The sequence below is a fragment of the Eptatretus burgeri genome, chromosome 10 (genome assembly GCF_056783735.1).
Source record: "Eptatretus burgeri isolate ZD-2024b chromosome 10, Ebu_testis_v1, whole genome shotgun sequence".
Lineage (NCBI taxonomy): Eukaryota > Metazoa > Chordata > Myxini > Myxiniformes > Myxinidae > Eptatretus > Eptatretus burgeri.
In genome coordinates, this window is record NC_140970.1 from 84,742,550 (window position 1) to 84,749,174 (window position 6,625).

Genomic DNA, 6,625 nt, shown 5'->3' on the forward strand with positions numbered 1-6,625 from the left:
ATTAGCTACATCTGATTCCACCAGAACTCGAATCCAGAACCAGTTATCTGTCACTGATATCATTACAAATTGTGTTGTTCGTCATCACCAAACCTTTCACAGTAATTCCTGCAAACAATGTTCTCGTTTGGGTTGATCAAATGACTGAAGAAAGGATATATATATATATATATATATATATATATATATATATATATATATATATATATATATATATATATATATATATATATATATATATATATATATATATATACATATACACACACACAAATACAAACTGCAAATACAAATGGAAAATCAAAATGTATGCCTGGTGTTGGCTAAATGGTTAGAGTGGTTCGCTTGGGATCCTAGGATCCTGAGTTCAAATCCTGCTCAGCTGTTGAATTAATACCAGGTGGGGTTGACTCTGCCTGTCATCCTTTTGAGATCGGCAAAATGAGTACCAGCTTGCTGGTCTCCTGTGTCAGAGTGGTCACCTGTCCAGGATTGTGTCCAATAGCTAAGGAGATTGCTTTGGCAGCAGCAACACTCTGCACAGAGTGTGGTCCCGATGGTTGAATGGATAGGCAAAATGTGGGTTGATCTTCCATCCTAAGTAGCAGAAATCGTCATTCAAATCTGGAGGGGTTGAAATTTTGGATAACATCTGGGCTTGTGGATGAGTGAGTTGACAGAGGGTAAAATGCTATCCGACTGAATGACATTGGGGCAAAATGGTAACAGGAACATGCAATAAGCAAACAGATGAATGAACAGGGGAGAGAGAAAGAGAAAGAAGAGGGTTTGGATAGGAAGGGTTAATGGGAGTGGAAAGGATCACAGAGAGTGAAGGGGGATCAGATGGTTGCGCAGCATCACCAAGAAGCTTTGAAGGAAGGAGTGTGAGTGAACAGTCTCTGGAAGGCAGAATTCCACAAATGGGAGAAAGGATTTGAGGTGGATGGTAAGCCTGGATATTTGATGTTTAACCAAGTGGTGTTAGTGTGGGACTTGGAGAAGCTGTGGAGGGTCAGGGGGTTAAAACAGCAGAGGGGGTAAGAATAAAGGAGCCAGTAAATAAAAAGGAGGCCACCATCCTGTATGTGATGTGACAAGAACAGGCCTTGTGCTTCTGCTTCACTGTGGGAGATTCCAATAATGTTGATAACTTTATCAAGGAGAAAGACATGATGCTGGGGCACCAGCCTGCAAGGGAGAGCACAGTACTCACTTGAGTAATGGACAAAGGGCTTGTCGGCTGGAAGCGATTCTGATATTGAAGGAATGGCTTGGAATGATGGAGTACGCCCATTCCAGCACTGATTTTCAATGACAACTTCACTATATGGTCAGCCAAGGAGAGGCGTTGTCTGACGATGATGCTGAGAAGTTCAATAGAGTGAACCTCTTCCAGTGGCAGACCATATACATAGATAGGTAGGTTCATTTGATGATCCTTCTGGAGCGACAGGGTGAGACTATAAGAATTGCTTGGATTGAAAGACAGGTGTTGACAGTGGGGGAAAAAGGCAATGCTTAAGAAGAGTGTTAAATCTCTTGGTCACCCTTTCTCCCATACCAAATTGTGTAGTATAAACCATAACACCGATGACAAAAGTAACGCATACTGTGCGAAGGTCTTGCACTCGAGCAGATGTCAAAGAAGCACCTGTAGGCAATTGTTTGGTTTTAAAGGCAAGATCATTTGGAGAGATTGTAAATATGAGCTCTGATGGAACTGGTCTTTTGTGACGAGATAGCTTTGAAGGCGAAAATGTTTTGAATAATTTTGTTTTGAAAAATTTATAATTTATTCAAGATACAGGTAACATAAAAAGTGATGGAACAGTTCATGACTTGAATGGAAACCGATTAATGAAAGGATATGTGCCATATTCTTCTCAAAATATGTGAAGCTTTCTGTGATTGAAGTTTATGCACCTACCAACGATGCAAGTGAGGAAGACAAAGAAAGCTTCTATGAGCAATTGCAATCAGTGGCTGATGGGGTAAGTCACGACTTATTTATAATAATGGTGGATGGCAGCACCAAAGTGGAAGATAGCAAGGAGGGATACGAGAGGGTCATTGGAAGTCATGGACTGGGTGATAGAAATTAAAATGGAGAAAAGCTTATCAAATTTTGAGGACTTGATAATCATGTTGTGATAACTGGCACCATTTTCCCACATAAGATGATATATCAGCAAACATGGACCTCTCCAGGAGGAAAGATAAAGAACCAGATAGACCATGTGGTGTTAGGAAACAACATAGGACATCGATAATGCACACTCGAGTCATGAGTGGTACGGATAATTATGCAAGCGACCACAAACCAGTATGAACTAACATCAAATTGACATTAAAGAGAAAGCAAAAGACCAAAGAGAACAGAAAGAAACTTGACACAATCAAACTGCAACAACCGGCTATCAAAACACAGTTCTCATTAAAGATAAGAAGCAAGTACGATGTGTTATGGGATTAGGAGGAATTGGAGGACATAGTGGAGAGAAAGTGTCAGAATTTTGAGAAAGCATACAATGAAATGGCAAAAGTAGTGCTGGGTTATAAAAAAAGAGGGGTCAAAAACCTTGGATCAGGAAGGAGTCGTGGGAGATAGTTGAGGTGAGAAGAAGATTGAACAGCAATGTGGAACAGGCAAAGTCAAATAGAATCAAACATAACCTGAAAACACAATATAGGAATAAGGATAAAGAAGTTAAGAAAAGCATGAGAAGAGACAAGAGAAAATGGGCAGATGACCTTGCTATGACGGCTGAAAAAGCAGTGGGTAATGGGATGATGAAAGAGCTATACGTGATTACAAAGATCCTCAGTAATGAAAGAAGCAAAACTGTGAATGCAGTTAAAGATAAGACCGGAAAACGACTCATCGAAGAAACAGCCAAGAAAGGTGGAGATAATGCTTTGAAGAAATCTTTAATAGACCAATACCTGATGATCCTATAACAGAAGGGGAGTGTGATCCTGTTATAAAATAATTCAGCACAAGTCATATATCAAAAACAGAAATTAGAACAATAAAGACGATGAAGAATGGTAAGTCTGGGGGCAAGGATGGAATTACAGAGGAATTACTGAAAGTGGACATACACACAACGGAAGAATGGCTTGATAACTTGTTTTGAGTAATTTGGGACAAAGAGGAAACAGCTAAAGTGTGGAAGCAGGGGTTCATTGACAAAATACCAAAGAAAGGTGTTCTTACAGAATGTGGAAATTGGAGAGGAATTAGTTTCACATCCACTCCAAGTAAAGCATTTGGAAGAGTGTTGGTAGACAGAATTAGAGATGGAGTTGACAAGTTGAGGGATGAGCAAGCAGGCTTTAGAAGAGGTAGAAACACAGTTGAACAAATCTTTATTTTGCACAACATAATTGAGCAGGTAGTAGAGTGGTAGACAACCCTATACATTACTTTTTTTTGACTTTGAAAAAGCCTTAGACTCCATGCACCGAGAAAGCTTTTGGAAGATCATGGCTAGTTATGGAATTCCTCGCAAATTAATCAGAATGGTACAGATCTTATAGGAGGATGGTGAATGTGCAATGTGAGAGGAGTGAGAGGAATCAGCGTAGTTCATGGTAAAAGCAGGAGTGAAACAAGGAAATGTAATGTCCGGTTTTATATTCTTGCTAGTAGCAGACTGGATAATGAGGAAGACAACAGATGGCAACAACAGAGGAATTCGGTGGAAGTTTACAACCAAACTGGAGGGCCTGGACTTTGCTGACGACATTGCCCTTTTGTCATCTAGCTGCCAACATATGCAAACAAAAGGAACAAAAATGAATCGATTTGCATAAAAAACCAGGCTCAAAATAAACAAGAAGAAAAAAGAGGTTTTGAAGACAAATAGTAAAAGTAAAAACAGAATTCAAATTGGAGACTGGCATCTTAATGAAGTTGATAAATACACCTATCTCGGGGCCATCGTCAACAAACAAGGAGGAAGGGAAGAAGATATTAGGAACAGAATTTTGTAAAGCTATGGTATCCTTAATGAAATTCAAGCATTTATACATTGAAAACCAAATTAAGACTGTTTAACTTACTTGTGAAATCAGTGCTATTATATGGATGTGGGGCTTGGAAGATAAACGAAGGAGACAATTGGAAACGTGACATATTCATGTTCAAATGTCTGTGAAGGAAATTTAAAATCAGATGGCCATACATCGTATGAAATGAAGAAATACTCAAGAGAACCAAAGTAATGAAGATCAGTGATGAAGTGAAGACCAGGAGATTGAAATGGATTGGATATGTGCTGACAATGAAAGATGACAACAACTGCTTGACAGCATTGTCATGGAAGCCCGAAGGAAGAAGGAAAGTGGGATGTCCAAGAACAACCTGGAGGAGAACAATGGAAAAAGAAAGAAAAGAGATGGGATGGAGATCATGGGATGAAGCCAGGCCAATAGCCAGAGACGGGGCAGACTGGAGAGTACGCACTGCAGCCGTGTGCGCCACTTGGCCCGAAGAGAATAGATGAGATGATGATGGAACAATTTATATTCAGAAAACATCTGGGAGGTTGTTTCTGGCTTTTGTCTGTATGAATGGGACACTGTCTTGAAGTGAGAGAGATCTTGTCCAAGCCTCTAAAGTGACAGAAATACTTGATATTAACAACGAGTAAAATTGAGGCCTGGATGGAAGATTGAGGCTGCCTTTGGTGATTATTAAAGATGAAAAGAAAATTTGCTATCAAGGGATTCGTAATACAGAAGTTGTGTTTTAAGGCAGTGTGACTCATTTTGGAGCACCACTGCATTTCGTTATATATAAAAACATGACAGGTAATTTAGCTACATAAATAGATGCAAAACAAGGTAAAAGTGATTGATTCTCTCTGTTTATTCATGTCTTTTAATGGTTATTTAAGAGTTGCTTATTACTCTGCAAAACAATGGATTGAAAGTTCATTAACCTCTGCCATCGAAGATGGATGGAGGTTACTGTTTTCACCCCTGTCTGTTTGTTTGTTTGTTTGTTTGTGAACAGTATTACGGAAAAAAAACTCCTGGACGGATTTTGACGAAACTTGGTGGGGGGATTAGGTATGGTCCAAGGATCATGCCATTAGATGTTGGACTTGGTCCAAAAAAAAAAAAACTGAGAAAATTTTGCAACTTTTTTTTCAAATAAATTTCGTTTTTATTTGAAAAGTATTTGAATTTTTTTTTTTTTTGCATTTCTTCATGTTTTAAGTGATTTCCAACCCCCCCAAAAAAATTGTTAGAGAAAAAAACTGAAATTTTGCAACTTTTTTTTCAAAAAAATTTCGATTTTATTTTTTTGGCATTTCTACATGCGCGTCGATCTAGTTTAGTTTATTCAATCGTGGTTCAGTGGAGTCTGATCCGTTTTGACCTACAATGAATAGGATATCAGGTTCACTTAAGTGACCCAGCAGTATTGGCGGCAGAGGTTTTGCACTCTACCGAGTGCTCCCCCTCGAGTTGAAAATACTGTGTTGCATAAAGAACGAGAACGAGCAATCAAAGATTACATACCCTCACCCAGACTACAAACCCTCATAGATGTACTCACATTCTAATTGTCCATACTTTATCAATATACTCACATTCTAATTACCTCCGCCACCGAAGGTGGATGGAGGTGAAGTTTTCACAACTGTCTGTCTGCCTGTTTGTTTGTGAACAATACATCTCAAAAATTTGTTGATGGATTCGGACGAAATTTGGTGAGCAGGTTGGGTATGTAACAAGGAAGAATTGATTCGATTTTTATGAAGATCCGAATCCGGATCTGGATAAGAGAATTCTTAAGTGATTCTTCACCATTGAGTGATAAGGCTAAATGATATACAACACGATATCTCACAAAATTATGGACAGATTCGGACGAAACTTGGTAGACAAGTCAGTTAGGTGACAAGAACAAACCGATTAAACTTCAATTCAGGTCAAAATCCATATCCGGCCGATCAGTGGGATACAAAACTTAAACTAATCAGCCTGGCAGAGGTATGCACTCTCCCAGGTGCCCTTCTAGTTGAACATACTTTATTGACATTCTTGCATTCTAATTGTCCATACTTTTTAGACGTACTCACATTCTAATTGTACATACTTTATAGATGTACTCACATTCTAATTGTACATACTTTATAGATGTACTCACATTCTAATTGTACATACTTGACAGCGGTACTCACATTCTAATTGTACATACTTTATAGATGTACTCGGTTGAAAAAAAGAAAACGGGTACTTCTGGGAAGTCCTGGAAGGAAAACGTCTGAACATACCAAGTGAGTTGATTCCACAGGTGAAAAAGGAGGAACAAAAGAGTGGAGTCAGATTTGGGTATTTCACCAGAGAGAGGATAGTTGCATAACATGAGCACTGTGGAGAAACTAGGGAAGGGTGAGGGGGCGGGGGAGGGGGGGAGAAAGAACAGAAACGGCAGAGGGTGGAAGACCAGAACTAAGGTGATAGAAGATGTGGTGATAATTCCTTGCAATGTGCTGGTTGACAACGATGATGTTTAAACCAGGTGATGATGCTGTTTAAACCAGACCAAAATAAATCTCACTCAGATAACCAATGACATGTTGTAAATGAAGTTGGGTTGATGATT

General features: G+C 39.1%; 1 protein-coding gene across 3 annotated transcripts in view; it reads right to left on the reverse strand.

Moving 5' to 3' along the window:
• The window catches only part of LOC147019001 (chemokine-like protein TAFA-2), a 524,810-nt gene that overhangs the window by 296,959 nt on the left and 221,226 nt on the right, over positions 1 to 6,625 (reverse strand). The gene's annotated exons all lie outside the window — the stretch shown is intronic.